Source organism: Diabrotica virgifera, chromosome 3, assembly GCF_917563875.1.
Source record: "Diabrotica virgifera virgifera chromosome 3, PGI_DIABVI_V3a".
Taxonomy (NCBI): domain Eukaryota; kingdom Metazoa; phylum Arthropoda; class Insecta; order Coleoptera; family Chrysomelidae; genus Diabrotica; species Diabrotica virgifera.
The window spans coordinates 12,210,438-12,225,571 of record NC_065445.1 but is presented as its reverse complement, the minus strand read 5'-3'; positions in this window follow the sequence as shown (position 1 = coordinate 12,225,571).

Genomic DNA, 15,134 nt, shown 5'->3' with positions numbered 1-15,134 from the left:
GCAAGTTCGATAGTTGGACGCGGCAAGATATTGTTTGGGCACAGTCGGTATATCGATTTGTCGACAGGGCGAGGATTGCGGCTTGGCAGTCGATAAAGAAGGCAACTTTTTGGAGGTGTTGGAGATTCTCGAGACTTTTAGCGGCTTCGTGTATAGCAGCAATTTCGCCATCATAGTTGGTGAGAGGGGCACCCACAGCTATGGAGCCTTTGGAGAACGTTGAGACATATCCTGCTCCTGTTCTTCCCGAGTCCGGCATCGAGGAGCCATCGCAGTAGATGTGGAGCCACTCATGCGCTGGGTAATTGGTGTGTATCGTCTCTAGGGCGGCTTTCCTTAGGACAATGTCTGACGATAAGTGCTTCGGGTCGTTATGGTTTTCAAGACGCAATTCTGTGTTTGGTAGACAGCGGGCGAGTGTAGTTTGCGCTGGGAAGGGGGCGGCTTTCGACAGGTCAATGTGGTATTTTTACATGATTTGATTTGCTACTGTAAGCGGAGTGGTTTGTGTTTTAAGACGTGAGGCTGCTTGTCTATATTCGTCCCATTTTTGTGGAAGTATTCGTCTTTGCCTTTCCCAGAAGGTTAACGCGTGTTGCTCTCTGCGGCATTGTATTGGTTCAATACCGGTCTGGGCTTCCATTGATGTAATCGGTGTTGATTTTGGAGCACCGGTGATGACGCGAAGGGCAGTGTTCTGGGCGACTTCAAGCTTGGAGGTGGTGTTTGTACTCGCAGTTATTGTAGCTTCACTCCCATATTCTAGTATCGGCCGGACATAGGTTTTGTATGTTGCTACCAAGACATCTTGCGTGGCGCCCCATTTTGTTGCTGTGAGACGTTTGAGCAGTCGACATCTCTTTGTGGCTTTCTCTGCAATGTCGTCGATTTGAGGTTTCCACGTCATTTTCTTATCTATGTACACCCCCAGGTATTTTGCTACATCCTCTCTTTCCAGGTCGACTCCTTTGTATGTCAGCTTGACAGCAGTCTGCTTTGTTGAAAGGGTAAGTACTTGATATACGGTTTTGGTTGTACTGACAGTTAGGCAGTTTTTATCCGCCCATTTTTCTAGATTTTTGAGAGCCTGGTTCATTACTCCCTCGAGCGCTTTCAGACTGCTACTTGATGCCCATATTAGGAGGTCATCGGCATACAGGAGGGCATCAACACCAGGTGTCTTTCTAATCATTGCGAGCACATCGTTTATCATTAGGTTGAACAATTGACAGCTGATGACAGCTCCTTGTGGCAGCCCTTGTCTTTGTAGTCTGAATTTGGAACAATGGTTGTGAAATTTGACTCTCTGATACCTTTCACCGAGAAAAGATTTTATCCAATTGAACAGTTTACCGTCAATTCCAGACTTCGCTATCTTGTGTAACAGCAAACCTCTCCATACTGTGTCGTATGCAGCTTTGAGGTCTACTAGCACTGCAACTGTTGACATCTTACGGTGGAAAGCACATATTACACTTATTAAACACATAAGTGTTCTTTTTTATCAATCTTCCAGTAGTCGGGCACGGTTTCGCAGTCCGAGTCAAAGTTCAATTTCTGATTTTAGCAAAAGTTGGGAAGCTAGGAAACTAGACGCACTATAACGATGTAGCAATCGTATTTACCCTAGACATGAGATTTGTCGGCAGGAGTACACTTATTTACCAATCAGTACTTGTTGTTATTGGTATTAGTTGTTAAATACAGTTGTTTCATGGATTGTACTCAGCTGATGACGGCACTCATAATACGGTGTCGGAAAGTTAGTCGAGAACACTTCGTCGACGGAAAATTAGTCGACAACATTTGGTCGACAAACAGTTGGTCGAATACAATTCGTCGACGAACATTTGTTCGAATGGATTTTTCGTCGACAAAGACCCAAAGGAAATAATACATGGCGGAAAGTTAGTTTCTTTGTACCACGTCAAAAAAAATTATTTTATAGATTGCCAGTCCTAAGCATTGGATATAGCGTTTATAAGAGAAATTTATTTTCACGATTTCTTTACTTTTTTATTGATATTGACTGATTATTGCAGTCAAAAACATTGTACGGAAATGCATCGATTCCCTAACAATTTATTTATCTCAGCATCTCGCATACTTCGTCTTGTCCGCAAGTAACCCCAAATTTGACTTGTCCGGAAATGCTTCGTTCTGAAGTGCGCCGACACCAAAAAGAAGGGACACGCGCCAACTCGTAACTCTTAATGACAAACTTTTTTAAATCAAAATGTACACCGGCCAATTCGTAACTTTTCTACCCGACCAACTCGCAACTTTATACAGGTGAATTCGAAACCATTGTTTAATAGTTGTTAGGTTAAAAGGTAAGAAATAAATTTGAACAGTAACAGATTAAGCCAACACGGGGCATACAGCATATTGTTATGTAAGCGAATGGTTCTTGGTTTGCTTAAAAACATGTTGTGTCTATTATATGTACCTATAGAAAATAACAAAAATTGAAATCTCTTTTGATTGAAACAATATTATATGTATAGACCAGGGCGGATCTGTAAAAAAACGTCTATTTGTGGATGTGCGAGGTGGCATTCGGATTTTTGCAGATAAAGTTAGGTGACAACTTCAATAATAATACTCGTAACTGACTTATGCTCCTTCTCAAATATGCCCGGAACATTAATAAAAAAATGAAAATATTTCGAAAAACATTAATTTTTTTCTACATTCTTTTCTTATAACTTTAAAATGATTCATTTTGAAGCAAAGTCGTAGGGAATTAAAATAAAGATAATTGAATTTTTTATGATATACGACTAGTTAAAAATGTCTTAAATTATTACCCTTTCTGCAAAATAGCAATAAATACAAAATAAGGGGGCAAAATAAGCCTCTTTTTATTCAGTGTTTTTCAACAACTTTGGTTACACTTAGAACCTTCGTAATTCGCATAGAAAATCCTTATGACATACTTAAATCGTCCACCAAATTTCATTAAAATCGACCTGATAGATTTTGCATAATAATTTTGCAATCTAAATATTTTTAAAAAAGTTCAAATTTTTTAAAAACTTTCTGAACAGAAAGTGGACCATTTAGAAGCTTGCTAATTTTTTCACATATAAAGAGGCTCTCTACCTATCTAATACACTTTACAGAATTAAAATCGGATTATCTAAGAGGCCTCAGAACTGTTTTAAAGTTATAAAAAATTTTTTGGCTTACAAACAAATACAGTGAGGACGTTTGAGTTGGAATAAATTCATTTTCTCGAGAATGGGCGTCTCTGGAGATAAATCCCGAAATAAGTCGATTTTTATTTTTAAATTCTAATTTTTTGGTATACATATCATACTAGTGACGTCATCCATCTGGGCGTGATGACGCAATCGATGATTTTTTTTAAATGAAAATAGGGGCCGTATGATAGCAGGCCGTATGATTCCGTCGGTATAAGAGGTTGCCTTGCAACCAGATGCAGAACAGTACCATAAATGTTTCCACTTTTTAGCACTTTCTTGAATTGAAATTTAAAATTATTTACCACCAATAACTTACACCCACGTGCACTCATTACGAAATCTGTTATCTGTTACAAGAATTTCAGTCATTTTCACAAAATTTATTTGGATTTTCTCTAGTAACTCTTCCAAGAGACAATACATAAATGATGAATACCTTTTACACCACCTTCAAAGAGAGTAATTTTTACAGGTACATACCTGGAATACCGGTATTCAATTATCAACATTACTTAAAAATGAAAGTTACTAATTCATCGGTAGTTAGTGGGTTATCGAAGAATTACCTGCGCGCCAGAGTTACGAGTTGGCCTGTAATTAGGATGGGGATTAAAATAGTTACGAATTCACCGAGACCCAAAAGAAGAACGGTACAACACCACTAATTAAAATATCGGTTTATATTTGCTGTCTACTCTCCCACCGCAGCCAATTTTTTCATTAAATTTAAAAATAATTAGGATTTAGAAAAAAAAATTAACAAAACCCAAAAAAAATTCAGGTATGTATAATACAATACAATATTCCAGTTAACAAAATAAAAACCAATAAGCCGTCGTTTGTCGACATTAATCCCTTTATCCTAAAGATAAATAACAGTTTGTCGACGAAAAATCCATTCGAACAAATGTTCGTCGACGAATTGTACACTCGATGAATTGTGCATTCGACCAACTGTTTGTCGACCAAATGTTGTCGACTAATTTTCCGTCGACGAAGTGTTCTCGACCAACTTTTCTAGAACCCTCATAATATATTACTCTAGGTAGGCAACCCCAAATCTAACTGAATCTCTCGCAATCTAACTAATCCATCCCCGTATTATTTCCCGCGTATCTATTTATTGAATCGATATGTTTGTGTACAATTTACTTCTATTTTTATATTTCTATGTCAAGTTAGTGCATGTGATAAAATAATATGTTTACCGCTTACACAGCAGAAGTCACTGTGTCATCATAATACGTGCCCCACATTCGTGGTATACCTTGATCGTCTGTTTGTTATTTAACATTATATATAAACAATATCGTAATTAATTATTTTGTATTTTTTAGGATTTTAGAATTATCTGAATACTGAGTTAAGATAATATTGTAAAGCACCTTCTGTACCTAGTCGCAACCCAGCAGAACCTAAAATTAGAATATTTTGGGTCTTCAGGTAGTTAATAGAGAAAAATATGGATTTAAAGAAGGATATATGAACTACACTTAATTACAGAGGCGTCACACAATCCAATTTCTCAATGCATCGGCAGGCAGAACAATATAAAACGGCATTCAAGTATAAACCATGTAGATATCCGTCTACAAGCTGTAAGAAAAAGCGTTAAGCTTCTCGTATACTCTTGGGATGTTGTTTATAGTTACTTTCGAGTATTTGTTACAAATCGTTACTTTTGTATAAAGTAATCATTTACAGTATTCGTTACTTTAATTACTTTGATTACTTTTGTTCAGTACATATTTTGCTCATTTCTCAATACATATTTTGTATTATTATTAGTAGGATACTTTGATTACTATGATTACTTTTGTATTTGAGTACCGGTAATCATATCGAGAATCGCATTTCTCAGTATTTCGTATTAGTATAAGAAATAATCTGTTATTTTAACAATTATTAAAAACAAGGGGTGCCCGACATAATTTTGTCCAGACTAATTAATAATTAATAAAAATTAATTATTTTTGGCCTGGGCAGATATTATTTTAGATTTTTGGATCATAACAGTAAAATACACATAGACCAAGGTATTTAGGAAAAATTAATTATTTTTAGGGAAATAGTGAAAGAGGAAAAAGTTTTCAATAGAAAAATGGGTGGAAATGCATAATTGCAGTATAAATGCATAAAGTTCATAAACATGTCAAAATCATTATATTGAGGGTTCCGTTTTTTCTAGGCCTAATAAGAATAACGTGTATTTATTATTTAAATCTAATGTGTTGCATTGTTATTTTTAAAGAAACGAACATCTGTGAATTATCTACCTCGAAAAATCGTATAGACATCTGTTTCTGGGTGCATACCTTGTTAAATGATATACCTCCCTCTGTTTCAGCTACTTCTCAGCTCCCTAATCCTGTAAAACTCTTCATAGCCTTCGCCCTTCATAAAGATAAAATTTTAGTTAACTGTAGTGGAATAGCGGTCCGATTCCGATATCAACCGATTGTAGATACAATACTCAAATAGGTACTCGCTCTGATACGATTGGTACGAAGTAATCAGAGTAATTAAAGTAATCAAAGTAACGATTTGCCTCTCTGTATAGTAATCGTTACTTTCGGTATTCGTAAGTAACGAGCACTTTGTAACGAATAGATACTTTTTCAACATCACTAAGTAGACTCATATCTTCAAAAACTAAAAAGCCCTGTTCATTGTGGGGGATCTCAATAGAAACAGCACCTATTGGGAGTGTACGAAAAGGAGGAAGACAAAAAATTGCGGACATTTTTTAAATAAGTGAAAAGCACACAAAAACTTTCCACTCATACATGATCCAAATTTTATCGGCCTGCTTCTTTTCTAGCAAAAACTGGAGGCGGAGCTACAACCCAGATAATTGCTTCATATGTTCCAACATCTAGGACTGCTACATTAAAAAAGTCAACAAAGTACAAAGTACAATGTACCAAGGAAACATTAAGAGATACAGTGAACTCAGTAATAAGAGCAACGAAAAAGAAACAAGGAAAAGAAAGCAAGAAAAAGAAAACAAGGATCGAATATTTCGTGAAATAAACATCGGACTGAAAAACTGAAAAACATGTGTTGGATTCCTTATACAAAAATACGTAACTTTTATTCCAGACATTTTTTCGAATTAGTGATAATAGGCGCTATAGGGAGCAAAAAAAAAAGATTTATCCGTAGATCCTAGGAAAATTATGGAAAGAGTCTAATGTACTTCTAGAACTTAGGAAGAAATCTTTAATAGGAAGCTCATTTTTTATTGCATATTCTGGTTCTAAAAAACATTCCTAAAAAACTGTATCATAGCGCCATCTATTACAATCCGAAGAAAAGTTCAGATAAAACTTATTTACTTTTTCACTTAGAATCATAATTTGTTCCCTTTCCCATCGCCAGGGGCTAGGGTGGGATGTCATGTTTGGTGTCATTTAATAGATTTTAAAAAAAATTGTGTTTTTCAATTTTTCGTTTAGAAGTGTACTTCTCTAGATACAATAAAAAATATGGGTTTCTTTTTAAGATTTTAAAGTTGTCACCACTCCACCTCCGGAGGGTGGGAGTAAAGAGTCGTGTTTGGTGTCATTCGATAGCTTTTTGAAAAATATTGTACACATGTTTTTCCGTTTTTCGATTCAATGTTCATTTCGCGAAATATTCGATCGTCTTGCTACTTTCGACACGCCCTGTATACAAATTATATCTTTTGCCATGTTTGTTGCTATGAGAACCCTCTGTGTATAATGCTATTTGTCACGAAGGGGCCCATCATCATACAGATTGCATCTCCTGGCATAATTCCTGTTTCCCAAATGATGTTGCTGAAAATCAGGAAGTGGCTCTATTACAAATGATAAATGTTATCCATCCATTATGCAATGGCTTTCGCTTTCGCTTCGCTGATGCCCCATCGACCCTATCGCTCGTCTTGCTCTTGCTCTTGGATATGATTCCCATCAAGAATACGAAGGAAACGCGAAACGTTAGTCAAAAGAAACAATTTATGATCGAGAAATAAGAAACTTAAATTTGGGAGTTGTGAGTTATTGAGATTTCATTAATATTACTCCTAATTCCTCGGTCTTCTACAAGTTACTTCAAATTGCTTACATTTTTAATGAAAATGAAGAGAGTTTTATTTTTTTCTCTGTAGTGTGAATGAGCAATGAATAGTTAACTATTTAGATTGGAGATAAGCCACAATTAAATTGAAAAAAATAATTTTATTAACGTTTCGACGCCCAAATCGGGTGCCGTTGCCAAAATACAAAATACTACTAAATTAAACAAAAATGTTGTTGCTTAGTAAAAAATTCTTCTAATAATTTATTTAATCTGACTCATTTATATCGGCAATTGAGACATACATACATATATTATACATTTTAAAGTAGAAGACTTTAAAATGATATTGCCAATATTTATGAGTCGCGTTCCTGGGACGACTTTACTGAAAGATAGTTCATTCGATTACATGAAATCAATCCCAACTCAAGAATATCCGCCACAAAAAAATCATAGATGTGATCTGTCTTTAAAAGGACAACCAAATGCAACGGTGACATAAAAATCCTCGCGTTAGAGATTCCATAGTAAATCACGAGGGAAAACCAGGAAAAAACTTCGTGATACTATCCCGATTTACTATAATATTTATTTTTTTTCTGGTTTTCCCTCGTGATTTACTATGGAATCTCTAACGCGAGAATTTTACTGTCACCGTTGCATTTGGTTGTCTTTTTAAAGACAGATCACATGCTATGATTTTTTTGTGGCGGATATTCTTGAGTTGGGGTTGATTTCATGTAATCGAATGAACTATCTTTCAGTAAAGTCGTCCCAGGAACGCAACTCATAAATATTGGCAATATCATTTTAAAGTCTTCTACTTTTTAATGTATAATATATGGCTAAATTGCCGATATTAATGAGTCAGCTTAAAAAAAAATATTAAAAGAATTTTTTACTAAGCAACAAAATTTTTGTTTAATTTAGTAGTATTTTGTATTTTGAAAACGACACCGGATTTGCGCGTCGAAACGTTAATAAAATTATTTTTTTCAATTTAATTGTGGCTTATTTCCCATTGAAAATAGTTAATTATAAAAATGCCACAAGGAAATAGCTTCAGAACAACAGCAATGAATAGGTTTTTCAGTGGAGCTGTTCTTGTATTCTATCAGAGAATCTCTTTCTCTGATCTTGTTGTGGTGTTTTAGTGTTTTTGAAAAACGGAAAGAATATCATTCTAATTTATTAGGCCTGTTACCATACCTCCTTATTTTCTAATAATATCAATACTCCTAGATTGATTGTTAAAATGGCATAAGGGGGAAAATTGTCGGAGCTCATGAGATTTTCTTTACAAAATAAAATTTAATTTTCACGCAGGTTTTTGCAGGAAACCGTAGTTTTCACATATTTTACTCTCCTTGATTTCATCTTTTACTTTTCTTTAGTACTTCAGTACTTCAATATTCAGTATTCAGTACCTTCAGCTATTTATCATTATAAGGTTACCTTATATTATATGTAGGTATAATTTTTAATAAGCTCGGAAATCTCATACGAAAAACTGGCACATCATCAAAATTTCATCAAATTTTTACGAAGATGTATAGATAATAACGTAATACCAAAGGGCTTAAAGTTGCTTCCGATGCATTCAAGCAGAAGGCTTCACAAACTTCTACACAGAGGAGCCAATTCATCCATAATGCCAGAAAGGTTACAATTTCATAGGTCAAATTCATTAAATGTCTAAAAACACTAAAATCCCGCCGTATTTCTATAAAAAATTTACTGTTAAATGTCTTTAAACGTAAACAGAAAAGCTTTTTCTCCAGATAGTCCAGTCGTCAGAAACTGAAGCTCTAAATAAAAACACACTGAATTTTACTGAGAAAGTCAATCTTATGGTCCCAAAAAAGATGCCTCTGGCTTCCCTCTACTCTAAAACACCCTGCGTACGGGTGTAAAAAAGGAAAACATCAATTTATCTAGAATCTGTGCGCAGTACAAAAAAAATGTTTCAACCAATATAAATTTTATTGATCTCATGAGAACTCTAAAAAATGGATTTTTAACAGATTCATAGAAACTGACTCAATCTGCAAACAAATACAAAACTGCATACGAAGTCTGCTCTCTTTACTAAAACTCATTTCAGTTTTTGTCGATAGGACACCCTGATCAGAAGATATCCAATTTTTATTGTCTAGTTGATACAAATTTTATTTAAAAAATTGATTCGTGCGTGTAACTGGCATTCATAGAGCTAGTGAACCCTCCGACTAACGGTCTTCCTGTAAGGCTAGAAATTTGTATAGTGATAATTCATAGCATAGCACACTTAGGGTTTGCTCACTACGGAGAGCAATGGATTGTATCCTCGCTCCGACCCTTGCTCCCTGGTATTTATATTCGTGAATTCTTGCATTTAAAATAATGTATTTATTTTACATAGCGATCGAAACTATATTATAATATTATCGATCGCTATGTAAAATAAATACATTATTTTAAATGCGAGAATTCACGAATATAGCACGTGGGTTATATAACACGTGGTGATAGATATGAACTCCTAAAATTAATTATGCAGGGAAAGATTCAAGAAAGGCGCAGTATAGGTAGGAGAAAAATGTCTTGGCTGAGAAATCTCAGAGATGGCACGTAAAGAAGAAGATATTTTTGGCGCGGTATGGCATACCGCAGAAGAATTGTTTTGAATTGTTTTGAAAACAAAACCAAAACCAAAAAATAGTTCTTCTGCACAAAAAAGGAGAAAAAACTGATCTTGAAAATTACCGACCAATCAGTCTGTTAAACCATTTTTATAAACTTTTCACGAGAGTAAAAATCACCACAAGATTGATTCAGAGCAAACTTTGGAACCAACGATCACCTCCAAACAATAAAACAACTCATCGAAAAATCCATAGAATATAACAAGCCCTTAGTTTTAGCATTTGTAGATTTCCACAAAGCATTCGACTCAGTAGAACTCGACAGTGTTATAGAAGCACTAAACGAGACCCGCATTGACAGCCGATATTCGAGGCTAATATGTAATATATATAAAATGCGACCAGCTCGATACAACTACACGCTAACAGCAACCAAATAAAAATCCAAAGAGCTATCCGTCAAGGAGATACGTTGTCACCTAAACTTTTCATATCGGCTCTAGAAAAAGCGATCAAAACCCTCGAAAAGGGTGATAAAGGAATAAATGTGGACGGAGAGATGCTACACCACCTAAGCTACGCAGACGATATAGTTCTGATTGCAGACGATTTGGGACAAATAAGGACAATGTTGGAAGAACTTAGTGCAACATGTCATAAATAGGCTTAAAAATGAATATAACAAAAACAAAATATATGACGAAATTAGTACCAAGTAAACACCTTGAAATACAAAATGAATAAAGAGAACTGGTAGACAAATATATATATCTGGGTCACGAAATTAAGATAGGTAAGGACAATCAAACAACCGAAGTATCCAGAAGAATAATACAAGGATGGGCAGCATACGGAGCTCTTAGGAACATTTTTAAGAGTGACATTCCAATTAACATGAAGAAAAAAGTTTTCGACCAATGCGTGCTACCGGTGATGACCTATGGTGCAGAAACATTATCGCTCACAAAGAAAAACGCACAAAAACTAAGAGTAGCTCAGAGAAGAATGGAGCGATCAATGATAGGGGCCACTCTGCGAGACAGGATTAGAAACGAAGATCTACGAGCTAAGACTAAAGTCATAGACGTTATTGAAAGAAGCTGTAACTTAAAGTGGAAATGGGCAGGACACGTTGCCAGAATGAAGGACGGAAGATGGACTCGCAAACTAGTTGAATGGAGACCAAGAGCCGATAAACGTAGCAAAGGAAGACCACCAACACGATGGCAAGACGACTTACGAAAGACAACAAAAAACTGGATGCAGAAAGCACAAGATAGAACACTTTGGAGACAAACAGGGGAGGCCTATGTCCAGCAGTGGATTGAGAGAGGCTGATGATTATGGCATACCGCATGTAAGTGGTTAAAGGATAAAATTGTTCGCAGCTTGTTCGACTCGTTTTTAGATGTAAAGTCTTTGACGACTGGACTACGATCGGAGATTAAGAAGAAAATTCCACCAGAAATAATGAGTACAAGTTATCTCGTTAAAAAACCACAATCGAATCGTTTCGGAGATTTATTGTACTGGGTGTTTATGTTTATACGAGTCCCCGGATTGTCGAAATTAAAAATATGGTGCCGGGTAAGGCACGTAACCGCGCAGCTGATAACATTGACGAATGGCTTTTACTAGAAGCTTCGTGTGAAACATTTTCGATGTTTAACTCAGAGCAAGGTTGAAACAATACACAAAGACGGAGGCGGTGAAGATCAAAAGATGCGAGATTTAGTATCTGTTTTAATGGGGCGTCTTAATTCAATGCGTACCTAACTGAAGAGTTACAGAAAGTTTTCTTATTTGCTTTTTACCGTAATTACATTATGTACTTCTTATTTGCATTTGAAGAAACTATAAAAATCCAGTAACTTGATCTAAAGTTATTTTCCTACAGATAGCTTTCAAATTACCAGAGAACGGCAGTTCTCACCAGTGGCGCACACTCACACCCCCTACACGCGACACTATACACGAAATTTTCGATTTTCTAGATCTGATGGAATTGAAAATTGTGCCAACTCCCATCTTAAAGTTCAGGAAAAGACTCACCCATTCATATGTCAACTATCCATTTTGGTTCAAGGGTGTGGATTTTACGGCCCTCCCTATTTAAGGCCTGTTCTTCGTTCTCGTCCCCAAAACTTCCAAAAACTTTCGAAAATTCAAGTCCCACCTTTGCGGCTTCTAATAGTACTGATCATTACCTTTCCAATACATGTATAATTTTGAAAATCGGATATACCATTCAAAAGTTACCGAGCTCAGAAATATGACTCAATTTCTATTTAAAAAAGGGAAAATGTTTGTGGATACGTATGTATGTATGTGACTGGAAAAGTTAAATCGATCTGATTTTTTTCTGTGTTTGAAGAGGGGATGAGGGCCGATTCAGAACCGGTGTAGTTTGTGACTTTTGACAACCCATAAGCCAGCTATAGGACTTGGTACGTACAAAACGGCATATATTTTGGGGGTATATATCTTCACCTACGATATGCGCCACTAACTGAGCGTTTGTAGAAGGACTCTAGACGAATCTGACGGTGTATACCTTATATCGGGGAAAATTCGAATTTTTAAGTTATAGGCTTCATAAATATGATCAAATCTATTTCCTATGGGAAAAACGGTTTTTCAAGCTCAATTATTCCTGTAATAGCTTAAGTTATCATACTTGACCTTAGATGCATCAGATACTACTTGTCAATACGTTTCAACCTCATGTTTAGTGATCAAAATCGGTTAAGCCGTTTAGAAGTTATTAAGCTACAAAAGTATAATAAAATTAACGATTATTCCCGAAATCGTTTATGTATTTGTAGTGGTTACGACGCTAAATTTGATCTGGCAACGGGCAATCCGAGTTCATTAACAGGCCATCCCAATTTTGTTTTCAATATATTTCGAATAGAAAAAAAATCTAGTGTACATTCGATGGACACTAGATCTTTTGGGAGATAATGCGACAAAGGCGACCATTTATAAAGCTTAACGTGTAATCGAGAAAAATTGCATTCAACTTCATACATTTAATTTATAAAAAACTTTGGAAAACTCCTGATACAAGAATAAAAAACCGCTAAACGCCGTAAAAATGAGTGGCGCATACAATATTCCAGCTATATAATATGAATATTACGAGCGAAAATGTATTTTCATTTTGATGCAAAACAAAATTTTAGTTTTAGTTTAAACGATTTTTCCATAATATTTGCTAAATTTGAAATAAACGCGCCACAAAAGAGTTTCAAAATTCAAACTGTATCAAAGTTACTCTTTCGTGGCGCGTTTACTTCAAATTTAGCAAATATTATGGAAAAATCGTTTAAAATAAACCTAAATTTTTATTTTGCATCAAAATGAAAATAGGTACATTTTCGCGCCACGTAATATTTATATCAGATCTTTTGTAGCTGGACTATTGTATGCGCCACTCATTTTTACGGCGTTTAGCGGTTTTTTATTCTTGTCTCTATTATTCAATATCAATATTTTTCATTTTTTATTGATTCGCTGCTAATCAGTCACTTGGATTTCTAATTGTAAAAAAAATCTATGATTATTCTTGAGTTATTATGGATAACATAGGATAACAGAAGAGTGAACAATGTGTGAAGGACTTGAAATAAAAAAAATGAATAACAGAAAAAACCAATTTTGACGAAAAAAAATGTAGATATAAAGATAGCCTAATAGGAAGCTCAAAACTTATGAAGGCATGGAAAACGTTGAATAGAGAAGAATGAAAAACGACAGAGTAACTGGCATAGACATAGTTGCAGAACTAGTACAACAGGCACCTTCGCCATTATAAAAAAAAATATAACAAAAAATGCTTCTGTGGGTAAGTTGTATATGGGAAAATCATTAAAGAAAGGATGGAGGAATAGATGCGAACTTCAGAAGAATAGTAGTTTTCGTCCCGGACGCTCATGTACTCATTAGGCGAAAATAGGAAGTCACGTTGTCGTTGTATTTGATTCTCCAGGTAACAAAATTCAGCCGAAGACAAAGGTTCGCTTTTTAAGACATTTTTATTTAGAATCAAAATATACAAAAGATGAGATAATTAGCCTTAATTACTCGTTAATTTCGTTAATAAAATATATTTATAATCTACCCATCGAGTTTTCGGTTCGGGTCGATATAACGATATTTTGTACATGAATGAATAATATTGACGATCGCGTGGATTAGGAATTACTTTTTGGACGTATAAGGAGAGGAAATCTCGCTCAGCTCGCCAGAGGAAAAGACATGTTGGGAAATACGATCACCGCTCGTATAAGGATAGGTAAAAGGAAAACCGCCTAAATTCGTTCAGCGCACCAAGGACGACGGTGGAAGATGGTCGGTTTATTATCCTTCGATCAACGCTCCAAGAATAATAATCAACTAGGCTTTTCGTTCCGACTTTTATATCGTCCGAAACGGTACAAAAACACGTTTTACTTAATTCATTGGCGTACTCTAGACGATAAAATTATATTATCGTCACAAGGGCTATCTTACAAAACAATAAAAAAGTTAAAATAGCAAAAATGGGTACGAAAGATTTCAACATAGATGTATACTACAGTAGGAGGGTCATGGCCATTTTTTCTCAATTGGCCTTGTGTTACGTTAGCTCAATACACTTGTTCAATATTCATTTACTCTGATGGAATGCAGCATATGTCTCTTCAAAGACCACCAGAAACAATGAGAACAAGTTATCCCAAAGATAACTTCAGGTCAAAGACCTGACTCCGGGAGTAGGACCGGTGCTTCTTTCCAGTGGAAACTTGTCTTCCACTGAATAGGAGGCCCTCCGAACTTTCCTGGAAGCTTCGCTAATTCAAGGCTCCCACTAAAGGAGGTAGTATCGTATATTATGAGAGTAACTGTTATAGGACTTGTCCCCCACAAGTCGTCTGGTGAGGATGGTATCATATCAGCTCTGCTATAATAGGATATATGACTCATCGCTTCACCATTCTTCTTCTTCTTGTTGCACTACAAAACCGAGGGTGGGTCTTGGCTGATTGCACAACTCGCTTCCATCTCGAACGGTCGTCCATGATAGTTGGGTCAGTGGGTAAGCCCATTGTTCTTAAATCTGACCATATCTTATCTCTCCATCCCATTCGTGGACGTCCTAAGGATCTTCCTCCTGTTAAGGCGTCCTCCGAGAAAAATTTTGTAAGGCGGTTATTAGGAAGTCCTTTGACATGGCCATCCAATCTAAAGCATTGAGGTATAATTTCTTGGA